The sequence below is a fragment of the Vulpes vulpes genome, chromosome 2 (genome assembly GCF_048418805.1).
Source record: "Vulpes vulpes isolate BD-2025 chromosome 2, VulVul3, whole genome shotgun sequence".
Lineage (NCBI taxonomy): Eukaryota > Metazoa > Chordata > Mammalia > Carnivora > Canidae > Vulpes > Vulpes vulpes.
Genome location: NC_132781.1, coordinates 1,265,196 through 1,278,659, shown reverse-complemented (window position 1 = coordinate 1,278,659; position 13,464 = coordinate 1,265,196).

Here is a 13,464-nt window from a genome sequence, read left to right as displayed (position 1 = left end):
GCACTGCTCGACGGCGCCCATTTCTCTGCATCCCCATCATCACTTGCTTCTTGTCTCCGTGTTATTATTATCGTGTAGCATTTCTTTTTTTTTTAAGTTTTTTTTTTTTTATTTATGATAGAGAGAGAGAGAGAGGCAGAGACACAGGCAGAGGGAGAAGCAGGCTCCATGCACCGGGAGCCCGACGTGGGATTCGATCCCGGGTCTCCAGGATCGCGCCCTGGGCCAAAGGCAGGCGCCAAACCGCTGCGCCACCCAGGGATCCCCTCGTGTAGCATTTCAACAAGTAATAATTTCATTACAAATTATGGATTCCTTGAAGATGATCTATAAGCGACGGAGGAGAAAACATTTTGCCTTTGCCGCCGGCCCCACCGCCGCCGACTGGTTTTTACGAGGGGGCTGGTTTGCCTTCTGAAGCCTGCGGCCTGGGAGCGGCGGGGTGCCGGCGGGGTGCGCAGAGGCGCGGGGGCTGTGGCGCTCTGCGCGCTTCGGGCGGAGCAGGCTGCGGGCCGGCGCGCAGCGCATCGCGGGGCTCGCGGGCCCACTCGCGGCCTCACCCGCCCGCGGAAGGACCGCAGCGCAGCCGCCCCCGCCGCCCCCCGCCGGGCCCTGGAGCCGCGTGCTCATTGGTCGGGAGCGCGGCAGCCCGGGCCAATCACGCGGGGCGGCGGGCGCGTGCGCACCGGGCCCTACGTGCAGCCCCGCCCCCGCCGCGAGGGGCCGCCCCCCGCTGACCCTCGTCCCCCCCCGGGGCGCCCGGGGCCCTCGCGTGGGGTGCGCCCGTGGCCTGCGCCGGAGCCTGCGTGCGCTCCGGCCTCGTGGCGGGGCTCGGACAGGGTCCTGCAGGCGGGCCCGCCCCCCGCCCCCCGCGCCCTCGCCGGGCTGCCCCGCGATCGGTGCCCGCCCGCCCCTCCTCGGCCCCGGGCGCCCGGACCCTCTAACCTGCACCGGGAGCAGGAAGCGCTGCGAAGCCGCGGAAATGTTACTGCGGGAGAATCGGCGCCGCGGTGCCCACGGAGGGGCAGGACCGCCGAGGGGCCCCTGGGGGCGGGGGCGGGGGGCGGCGTCTGGCCGCGCGCGCTGCGAGACAAAGGGGTCCCCGGGCCTGCGAGGCCGCGGCGGGGCCGGTCCGGGCGGGGCGGCCTCCCCTCCCCCTCCTGCCTCCCCTCCCCCCTCCTGCTCCCACCCCCACCCCCACCCCTCCCCCGGGCCCAGCGCACGGGGTCCCAGAGCCCCCACTGGGTCAGCTTCGGGAGAGCCCGGGGCACCTGCGGGGATGACGTGCCGGCCTCCCGGAGGCCCGCGGGGACCCTGGACCTCGGAACCTGCCCCTTGTCTCGGAGCCGGGCCTGCGCACCTACGGCGGCCGCCCCTCCGCGCTGAGATGCCCCCGCGCCCACAGGGGCCACCCCCACTGTGACCCCGCCCCGCTGACCCACAGGGAGAGCCCGGGCGCCCTGGGAGGGACACGCACACCACACACCAGGCCGATAACACCCCTCCCTGCCCTCCCCGCCCTGTTGCAGAGTCCTGGGGGCCCGCCCTGGCCTGGGCCTCTGCTGCCCTGGGTGTGCCTCGGGAGCCCCAGGTCCTAGCGGGGAGGGGGAGGCGCCGCAGGCGGAGGAGGCCCTCGGAGGCCCTCGGAGCCTGTGAGAGTCGCTCAGCTCCCAGCCTCAGTGCTCGGCCCAAACTGGGAATCCCGCTCAGCCGTCCGCATGCGTTGCCAGAGAACGGGCGGCTGCCCACCCAGCCCTCCGAGGGAAGCCAAAGCCCTCCCAGGAACCCACAGCCCACGTCCTGTGCCCGCTCCCCTGCTCTGTCCCCCACCATCTATCTCCTGGCCACAAACTGTCATGCGCCACGTCCGCTCCTGGAAGATACCCAGGCCTGCACTCACCCCAGGGCCTTTACACTGTCCGTACCTCTGGGGACCCCTCTTTTCCCTCCCATCTAGGTGCCCCATGTCCTTCAGATCTTCGTTCACATGTCTTCCTGTCGGGGGCCTCCTCCAGCCCCTACTTCCACTTTCATCCCCTCCCCCGCTCACATCCCCTGTGACACTGCAGCTTCCTTGTTTGTCAGTCTGTTTCCCTCTACTAGGCTGTGAATTCTCTCTGCCCATTGTGTGTCCAGCTGCATCCTGCGCGGTTCCCAGGAGGCCCTCCCTAAGTATCGGTTGACAATAAAGGAGTGGATATAAATCCACCATAAATCTGCAGACCACCTTCCAGATCAAGGTCGGCCCCCTCCCAGCCCCAACCGGAGCCCGCGTAGCAACAAACCGGGCGGCGACGTGTAACGTTCGGGACAAAATGTTAACATTCTCAACGCATCAGAGGGTCTTTATTATTTTTTTTAAGATTATTTATTTATTCATGAGAGACACACAGAGAGAGGCAGAGACACAGGCAGGAGGAGAAGCGGGCTCCACGCACGGAGCCCGACGCAGGACTCCATCCTGGGTCTCCAGGATCACGGCCTGGGCTGAAGGCGGCGCTAAGGCAGCCACCCGAGCTGCCCCAGAGGGTCTTTATTAATCAGCAAGGAAAAGGCCGTGGCTGCGAGCAGACCTTCCACTGTGACCCCAGGTCGTGCTCCAGCCCCCAGGCTCAGACATGAGCTTTCAGGCAGCCAGGAGTGTCATTTCTCACCCACCGGGCTGGTACGCATCGCAGGGTGGGTGCCAGGGAGAGGCGCCCACGGGAGCAGGGAGGGCAGTGACCGCGCAGGTTGACCCTGAGGACCCAAGGGAGTACAGCTTGGGGGTAGCTGGTGAGACCCTCCCTCAGGACAGCCCTGGCCTGCCTCCCTCCCTCCTCCGCCATCTGGATCCCAGTGCAGTCTGTACTTGATGCCCCGGGCACCAGCTGGGAGGAGATCCGCCTCTCTGGCTGGTGGGTGGCAAATCAGAGTGGCAGCTCCACTCGTGAGCTCCGTGGAGAGGCTCGCGGGCACCATCAGGTGGGCGGGAGGCGGCCAGGGCAGCCCCAGAAATACTTATTAAAGAGCCAATAAATCACAGCTCCATGCACCTCTCCACCCTCTCCCCTCTGCATTGCTGCCTGACTTTTTTATATTGATGCATTTAATTTATCTCTAAAAATGGGCAGGACTGCTTGTTTGATTTCCACAGGGGCCACGTGGGGCAGAGAGCTGACAAATTATCTCCTGACCCTGGGTGGCTGATGTAATGGGTCCCCAGCGCTGAAGGCCCCGTTCCCGTCTCCCGGATGCTCCCTGGTTTGGCTCTGGGCCATTCCCCATACGGTGTCATCAGAGCTGCCGCTGTCCTTGGCAGCTGGCTCATTTGTCCATGATAGTGGACACCCGTCAGTCCGGGGGGCCCCCGCAGGCCTCAGGGTCTGGCCCCTGGCCTCTCTAGCCCAGGCCTCCCAGGGGACAGGCAGTCTCGGGACTGGGGTGGGGGCGGGGGCCTGACCTTCCCTGAGGCCTGACAAGGCTGCTGGGACAGTGTGGATTGTTCTTTTGCCTAAATCACCAAGACAGACAAGATCTGAGGGAGTCACAAAAAGGGATTTGTTTTCAGCAAAAGAAATCTGGAAAGTATCCAAGGGAGTTATTTGTCTACACCGGACAGGCTGAGGCCATCTGCGGCTGAAGGATGTCCCATAGCGGTTTCCAGAAGAATCCCAACAGAGGAGCCACGCTCTAGGTGTGACCTCCTTCCATGGACCTGAGGTTGGATTTGAGGCAGCTTCATAACAAAATTGGCTGGGGCGCCCGGCTGGCTCAGTCAGCGGAGCCTAAAATCTTTTTTTTTTTAATTTTTAATTTTTAATTTTTTTGAGCCTAAAATCTTTAAAAAATTAACAGGGACTCCTGGGTGGCTCAGTAGTTGAGCGCCTCCCTTCGGCATAGGGCGTGACCTCGGGGTCCCGGGATCGAGTCCCACACTGGGCTCCCTGCGGGGACCTGCTTCTTCCTCTGCCTGTGTCTCTGCCTCTCTCTGTCTCTCATGAATAAATAAATAAAATCTTTAAAATATAAATATCAAAACTGCTAATTAGCTTCTGAGACTAACGCGTAGATGGCAGACAGACACTGCGGCAGCCAGGGGTGGTGGGCCACCTCCGGTGCACATGTCCCTGAGGTCCCCTCCCACACAGGGGACCAGTAGGATAGGACAGATGGGACGCCGCGGCGCTCCTGAGCTAGGTCCTGCCCCCCAGGCCCCGCAGCGCCACAGCCTCCCTCCAAGTGCTTGGCCAGACAGCCCGGGCCTCAGCCCGTCAGAATACGGTCCTCCCCGACTCGGGGTCTAATCCCCTGGAGGCCCGGGCTGCGGGGCGGAGGTGCAGGTCTCAGGTGCTGGGGAACTTGGCCCCTCACGGCGGGCCCGTGTGGACACGAAGGGGGCGTCTGCGGTGGCAGGGCTGGGAGCCGGAGAGAAGCCCGCGCAGCCCGGCTCACGCGGCCCCAGGCCTCTGGATTCGGGAAGTGGGAAGCGTGATGCGAGCCGCTGGCCGCTCTGCCCTCCCACCCCCAGCCCCGCAGCCCGGCCTCCGCCAGCACGGCAGACGCTTCTGGAAGTGGGATAGATGTATCTGGAAGTGGTGATAGGAAAGACCCCGATTCGGGGGGTCACCAGCAGCAGCACCCAACGGAGAGTTGGGGCCCACAGCAGAGGGTTCAATGCCGGGAGGCCACATGCCTGGACCGCGCGGGGTGCACCTGCTGGGGGCCCGCTGCCTCGGGTTCCCGCCCACCCGCTGGGCAAGGCTCTCAGACCGCCTGTGGCGTCGGTGGGCCGCCTGCCCTCATGCGCCAGGCCGTGTCTTAGCTTCTCACCCAACGCTGGGTGCCCGTTGCTTTTACACCCAAGGATCCTGACTGAGGACGTAGCGCCCAGTGGCGGGCAGGTGCCCAAAAGTGAGAGCCTCTGGAAGGCTCGGGGCGCGGTGCGGATCCCTGCATCCATCTGCAGAGGCAAGTCCAGGGTGTGTCCAGGTAGGGATGCTGTGGAGTAAATTCCGCTCCGGTAGCACAATTAAGAGATTAACCTCATGGTGGCTCATTTTCCTCATATAACCAGAAATCTAGAGGTGGGGGCTGTCCCCGTCCAGGACCACACTCAGTCTCTCCGCTCCAACACTGCTAGCAGGGGGCTTGGCTTTTGTCCTCGTGGTTCACAAGGTGGTGGCCGGAGCTTCCAACATAGCTCACGCGACGCAGTCAAGGCATGGAAGGGAAAAAGAAAGAAGAGAAGAAAGGAAGAGGAGGCAGGCCTGGTCACATGTCCCCTTTTTATTTTTATTTTTTAAGATTTTACTTATTAGAGAGAGAGTCTGTGTGAGCGATTTTTTTAAAATCTTTTAAAAAAAGATTTTAGGGGATCCCTGGGTGGCTCAGCGGTTGAGTGTCTGCCTTCGGCTCAGGGTGTGACCCTGGGGTCCCGGGATCGAGTCCCGCATCGGGCTCCCCCATTCGTGACAGGCTCCCCAGCACGCCCAGCACGCGCCCCGAGACAGCTTACCTGGGCCCCGGGTGTGGCCGTCTGTAGGCTACTCCTAGATGTTGCCAAACCGCGTTCTGAAATGTGTCACCTTCCATCCGACGGGTTCCTCCTTCCCAGCGAAGGTCAACGGCCCGGGCTCCGCCAGCCTGGTGCACCGACCCGCAGCCCCGATCCCAGCCTGAGCAGAGGCAGCGCAGAACCTGCTCTGCCGATGGGCGGCGGCACGGCTGACGGGGGGCAGCGGCCGGGGGGCGTCTGGCGGGCGGAATTGGTTGCATTTCGCTGTACGCGGTGGCGGCGGCAGCAGGGCTGTGCCCACCTACCCGGCTCTGCAGCAGGACGTCGGGCTTCCCAGCCAGCTACAGGATTCCCGGCCCGATCCCTCCACCCCTGGCGCTCCGAGCCGCCCGACTCTCGTGGAAGCACCCGTCTTCCGGGAGCGCCTGGCCGCCTCGGTCGGCCAACTCTTGCTTTCTGCGCGGGTCATGATCTCAGGGCTCCGTGAGACCAGGGCCCACGGCGGCTCTGCTCAGCGGGGAGTCCGCCCGCGAGTCGCCCTCTCCCTCTGCCCCCCGCTGCTCACACGGGCCCGCCGCGCTCTCTCTCTGTCTCTCACACACACACACACACACACACACACACACACACATACATGAATCTTTAAAAAAAATTTCCTCTTCAGGGGCCCCTGGCTGGCTCAGCTGGGGAGCCAGAAGACTCTTGATCTCAGGGTTTTAAACTCCAGCTCCATGTTAGGCGTAGAGATTCTTAAAGATAAAATCTTTTTTTTAAAATAATTTTTATTTACTTATGACAGTCACAGAGAGAGAGAGAGAGAGGCAGAGACATAGGCAGAGGGAGAAGCAGGTTCCATGCACCAGGAGCCCGATGTGGGATTCGATCCCGGGTCTCCAGGATCGCGCCCTGGGCCAAAGGCAGGCGCCAAACTGCAGCGCCACCCAGGGATCCCCTAAAATCTTTTTTTTAAAGATTTTATGTATTTATTCATGAGAGACACGGGGACAGGCAGAGACACAGGCAGAGGGAGGAGCGGGCTCCCGGCCGCACAGCAGGGCTGAGCTTAACCGTGGCTTGTGGCAGCGGCAAGTGCGGGACTCTTGGCCCGGCCGCCGTCGAGCAGAGAATGTATGATCATCGGGGGAACGCTGACGTCATCATGGCAAGTGAGAGGCACAGGACGTACCTGGAGTTGTCTTGGCCAATCTGATGAAGCGTCATTTATTGAAAGCAAGAAACCAATTACCCAGGCTAAGCTTGTAGCTTCGTTGGCAGAGCGGCTCGGAATGTATCCCCGGAAGATCAGCGCGAGCCTTCGATTGTAAAGGCCTTGGAGGAAGCTCAGGGGCGCTGGCCGAGAGAGCTGGGCAAGTGGACACCCCCAGACGAGCCCATCAAGACGCATGCGTGACAGCTCCCATCACTGTGTATGTGTAATAACAAGAAACTTAGAGCCGCCTCCGGGACCGCGAGTGAGAGGGGTTAACGGACAGTGAATGTCCACGGTGGAACACTACGCGGCGTCCCTAAGTGTACTGACCCGGAAAGACGGTGGCAACCGGCATGTTGATACGAGAAAAACCAGATCATGGAAGCGTATATCCTTTGTACTATGACATTACAGGGGCGCCCGGGGGGCTCAGCGGCTGAGCGTCTGCCTTCGGCGCAGGGCCTGACCCCGGGGTCCCGGGATCGAGTCCCTTGTCGGGCTCCCCACAGGGAGCCTGCCTCTCCCTCTGCCTGTGTCTCTGCCTCTCTCTCCGTGTCTCTCATGAATAAATAAATAAAATCTTTTAAAAATATACGCACATTACAAAGCATAGAAGAGACTTCCGTTTCTGGCCATCACGGGATACGCGGCATGGGATTTGTCCTGCTGCCACCAAGAAGACTGGAAAGAAAAGAAAATATGTAGCAACATTTTCTAAGATGTTGGACAACAGGCAGCCTGGGACTGTGGGGTCCCTAAGAGACGAAAAACAAAAACGTGGGCCCTACAAGGATCTTACCTTTCTGCCTGGGGTGCTCTCGGGATGGAGGCACAGGGACTGGAGCAGGGCGGGGCGGGAGCACTTGGGAGCAGCAGGCCAGAGCGCCTCAGCCAGTGTGGCTGTGCAGAGAAGGGGCTCCCGAAATCCACACAGAGGCTCCTTGAAGGTTTTTGGGAAATTTTAGACCAGGCCGGTGTTCAAGGAAACCTCATGAGACTCCGCAGAGAACGGCTCCTGGAGAACTGTAGAGCTGAGCCTTTCCCAGAGCTCACCTGGGACGAGAGACCCTGGGGTCCCAGCAGACCTCGTGAGGCACCCGGAGGATTGCACGGAGAGCCCATTAGTCATGTCTGGGTAGGACAGCTAAGCTACCCCCGGGGGAAAAGGCTAACCCAGACTCACTCAGATGAAGCTTTCAGTTAGCCTCAGAAAAGGGGTTCACGGGTGGCTTAGTCAGTGGAACTAACATGAGTCTCTTGATCTCAGGGTGGTGAGGTCAAGCCCTACAGTGGGCACAGGGCCCACTTAAATTAAAAAAAAAAAAAAGGAGAGAAAGAGATTTTTTAAAAATATTTTATTTATTTATTCATGAGAGACACAGACTGAGATAGAGGCAGAGACACAGGCAGAGGGAGAAGCAGGCTCCATGCAGGGAGCCCGATGTAGGACCTGATCCCGGGACTCCAGGATCACACCCTGGACCGAAGGCAGGCACCAAACCGCTGAGCCACCTAGGGATCCCCAGAAAGAGATTATATAAAAGAAGCCAATGGAACTTTTAAAACTGAATATTAAAATTAACTGGAATTAAAAATGAACTATATGGACCTAGAAACAGATAATGAGCAAAACAGAAGATCACTCAGCTTGAGATCCCAACAATAGAAGAGCTGTCCAACCTAAATCACACCAAGAAAAACGCGTGAAAAGTGAATAGAAACCCAGTGATGCTGTGGGACTGAGGCAATCAGCCCAACCTATATATAATCAGAATTTGAAAAAATAATGGCTAAAATTTTTCCAAAGTTGTTGGAAACTATAAAGGCACAGATCCAAAAATATGACAAACCCCAGCAAGGTAAAGATAAATAAAGGGCCAGCTGAGTGGCTCAGTGAGTGAAGCATGTGCCTTCGGCTCAGGTCATGATCCCAGGGTCCTGGGGTGGAGTCCAGCCCCGGGCTCCCCACTCTGCAGGGAGTCTGCTTCTCCCTCTGCCCCTCCCTCTGCCTGTGCTCTCTGTCTTTCTCTCTCTGTGAATAAGTAAAATCTTTAAAAGAAAGATAAATAAAACCACACTATAACAGATCTGAATCAAAATTTTGAAAACCGGGCAGCCCCAGTGGCGCAGCGGTTTAGCGCTGCCTGCAGCCTGGGGTGTGATCCTGGAGTCCTGGGATCGAGTCCCACATTGGGCTCCCTGCAGGGAGCCTGCTTCTCCCTCTGCCTGTGTTTCTGCCTCTCTGCCTGCCTCTCTCTCTCTCTCTGCCTCTGAATAAATAAAAAATAATAATAATAAATAAAAATTAAAAATATATAAAAAATTTTAAAAAACACAAAATTTTGAAAACCAGTAGTAAAAAGAGTAAAAAGCATCCAGGGAGAAAAAAGATACGTTCCGTTGAGGGAAACAAAGACAAGAAGGACTACTGACTTATTATAAGAAACAATGCAAACCAGAAGACAATGTAATGACATATCTAAATTGCTAAAAAGGAGGAAAAACACCTTATTAACTAGAATTCTGTACTCAGAGATAATGCTACTCAAAAAGGAAGGCAAAACAAAACTTTTTCAGACAAACAAGGCTGAAATCATTGATTGTTGGCCGACGTGCACTACAAGGATATTAAAGGAAAAGCTATGTGGGGCGCCAGTCCAGCTCAGTAGTAGAGTGTGTGACTCTGGATCTCAAGGCTGTGGGTTCGAGTCTTACACTGGGTATAGAGATTAGTTTTAAAAATAAAATCTTTATTTGTTTTTTAAGTATTTTATTTTTTTATTCATGAGACACACACAGAAGCAGAGACATAGGCAGAGGTTCTGAGAAGCAGGCTCCCTGCGGGGAGCCCAACACGGGACTCAGGATCAGGCCCTGGGCTGAAGGCAGCACTAAACTGCTGAGCCACCCAGGCTGCCTTAAAATCATATTTTAAAAAAGGAAAATCTGCAAACTGAAGAAAATTGATACCAAAGAATGCCAAAAATGGGAAATGTAAGAATTTTTATGTTTTTAATTCTTTTAGAATATAGTTGATTTTGGGGGCCCCTGGGTGGCTCAGTGGTTTAGTCGAGCATCTACCTTCCACTCAGCTAGGTCAGCTAAGTGTCTGACTCTTGGTTTTGGCTCAGGTCACGATCTTGGGGTCCTTCCTGGGATCGAGTCCCACTTTGGGCTCCCTGCTCAGCATGGAGCCTGCTTCTCCCTCTGCCTCTGCTGCTCCCCCTCCTTGTGCTCACTTCCTCGCTCTCTCTCTCTCTCTGTCTGATAAATAAAATATTTTAAAAAATATATAACTGACTTTATTTTTTTAAGATTTATTTATTTATTTATTTTAGAGGGGAAGAAGGGCAGAGGGAGAGAGAGGATCTCAAGCAGACTCCATACTGAGTATTGAGCTGATCACAGGGCTGGATTCCACAACCCTGAGATCCTGACCTGAGCTGAAACCAAGAGTCAAACACTTTACTGACTGAGCCATCCAGGCGCTGCCTAAAGATAGTTGACTCTGAAGCAAAAATGCATAGCAGTGCATCATTAGGTTTCAACACATGTAGAAGTACGATATGTCAAAACTAGCACAAAGACAAGAAAAAGGAAATAGAAGTGTATTATTGTAAGATTCTTACATCAGATGTGGACTGGTAAAATCTGTACGTGAAGGTAGAGTGTGCTATGTCTGGAGAGAAAGAGAGAGAGAGGCCGGAGGGGGTAGGGGAGCGGGAATGGCAGAGATGGCCACACTGGATGTGGAACAAGACCGAGTAACTGATGCCTGCCAGAAACATACATTGAACAGAAATAGGTTAAAAGTCTAAAAATGGACTATATTAGAGCTTGCAAACAGTAATCATAAGAAAGGGGAGTTGCAGACGCCTGGACAGCTCAGTGGGTGAAGCATCTGTCTTTGGCTCAGGTCATGATCCCGGGTCCTGTGGTCGAGGCCCGCGTCGGGCTCCCTGCTCAGTGGGGAGTCTGCTTCTCCCTCTGCCTCTGCTCGTGATCTCTCACTCTCTCACTCTCTCTCCAAATAAATTAAATCTGAAGAAGAAGAAGAAGAAGAAGAAGAAGAAGAAGAAGAAGAAGAAGAAGAAAAAGAAGGAGGCCGCTGCTGCCGCTGCCACCACCACCGCCACCACCTGGGTGGCTCAGCGGTGGAGAGGCTGCCTTCCACTCAGGTCTTGACCCCAGGGTCCCGGGATCAAGTCCCGCGTTGGGCTCCCCGCATGGAGCCTGCTTCTCCCTCTGTCTCTGCCTCTCTCTCTCTCTGTCTCTCATGAATGAATAAATAAAATATTTTAAAAAAAGAAAAAAATAAGGAGAGTTGCTATATTAGTATCAGACAAAGTAGATTTAAGGACAAGGAATATTTTCAGAGGTAAAGCCATCATGATTCTAAAGGTATATACACCTAATAACAAAGTTCCAAAATATGTGACAAAAATCTCACTGAAAGTTCACATGTAGAGTTGATTTCAACAATCTTCTCCTAGAAACTGAGAAGACAGAGGCCTCGCTCACTCAGTAGAGAATGTGACTCTTTTTTTTTTTTAAATTTATTTATGATAGTCACAGAGAGAGAGAGAGGCAGAGACAGAAGCAGGCAGAGGGAGAAGCAGGCTCCACGCACCGGGAGCCCAACGTGGGATTCGATCCTGGGTCTCCAGGATCACGCCCTGGGCCAAAGGCAGGCGCCAAACTGCTGCACCACCCAGGGATCCCGAGAATGTGACTCTTGATCTCCCGGTCATGAGTTCAGGTCCCACATTGGGCATAGAGCTCACTTAATAATAATAATAACAAAAGTCACAAACAAGAATGTGAGACGACAATAAAAAAAAAAATTAGTAAGGAATAGAACACCCGAACAACCACATCACCACTCAGAACTTGACCTAATTAACATTTTTAGAACACTGAACCCCACATGGCAAAATCCACATCATTTCCCTTTTTTCTTTAAATTAATTATTTTTTTTAAAAATATGCTCCACACCCGCTCTGAGGCTTGAACTCATAAGCCCAAGTGTTGCATGCTCTGTTGACTGAGGCAGCCAGGTGCCCTGCACATCCTTTCCAAGTATACGTAGAAAATTAACTAAGATTGGATGCCTGGGTGGCTCAGTTGGTTAGGCTCAGGTCATGATCTCAGGCTTGTGACATCGAGCCCTGCATCTGGTTCCAAGCCGGATGGGAGTCTGCTTGAGATTCTTTCTCTCTGTCTCCCCCTGCCCCTCCCCACTACCTGAAAATAAATTAAGATTGACCAAATTCAGGACACCTGGGTGGCTCAGCAGTTGAGCATCTGCCTTCAGCTCAGGGTGGGATCCCAAGGTCCTGGGATCAAGTCCCACATCCAGCTCCCCGCAGGGAGCCTGTTTCTCCCTCTGCCTGTGTCTCTCCCTCTCTGTGTGTGTCTCTCATGAATAAATAAACAAAATCTTTAAATAATAATAATAGTAATAATAAAAGATTGACCAAATTCTGGGCTATAAAACAAGTTTTAATAAATCCAAAAGGATTGAAAGAATATAGATTATGTTTTCTGACCTCTACAAAAGTAAAGTAGAAATCAACAACATAAAGATTCTGGAAAAATCAAAAATATTTGGAAGTAACTAATATATTTCTAAGATTTCTGTGGATTATAAAATAAATCACAAAAGAAATTAGGACATATTTTTAACCAAATGATATGGAAAACACAATATATCAAAAATTTGGTGCTTCAACCACAGCAATGCTTAGAGGATATATATAGTTTTAAATGTTTACATTAAAAAATAATAAGGGTCCGAAGTCAAGTATGTCTGCTTATATCTTTTTTTTTTTTAATTTTTTTTTTTATTTATTTATGATAGTCACAGAGAGAGAGAGAGAGGCAGAAACACAGGCGGAGGGAGAAGCAGGCTCCATGCACCGGGAGCCTGATGTGGGATTCGATCCCGGGTCTCCAGGATCGCGCCCTGGGCCAAAGGCAGGCGCCAAACCGCTGCGCCACCCAGGGATCCCTGTCTGCTTATATCTTAAGACCTGGAAAAAAAAAAGAAGAAGAAGAAGAAGAGCAAATTAAATCCAAAATAGAAAGGACAAAGAAAATAGCAAAAATCAATGATATAGAAAATGAATAAGCAATAGAGAAAAATCAATTAAAGGAAAAACTAGCTCTTTGAAAACCTCAGTAACTTTGATAAAGCTCTAGTCACACTGATTTGTTTTATGGGCTGACTTGTGTCCCCACAAAATTCATGCGTTGAAGTCCTAAGCCCTGGGCTTAAACGTAAAATGTAAAGCTCTGTGACTTCTAGAACGGACAGAAGAAAATCTACACGACCTCAGATTTGAGTTTCTGGATGTAACACCAAAATCCTGATCCACAAAAGAAAAAATTGAATTGGACTTTATTAAACTTTAAAACTTTTACTCTGGGCATCCCCGGTGGCTCAGCGTTTAGCGCCACCTACAACTCAGGGCGTGATCCTGGAGACCCGGGATCGAGCCCCATGTCGGGCTCCCCACAAGGAGCCTGCTTCTCCCTCTGCCTGTGTCTCTGATTCTTTCTCTCTCTGTGTCTCTAATGAATAAGTAAATTAAAAAATCTTTAAAAACAAACAAAAAAAATGGCCAGATGATCTGAATAGACCTCTCACCTAAGATGCACAGGTGACACACATGTGAAATTATGTTGAATGTAATTTGTCATTTGAGAAATGCAACATTAAGACAAGTTACAGCTACACTACTATTCAAATGGCTA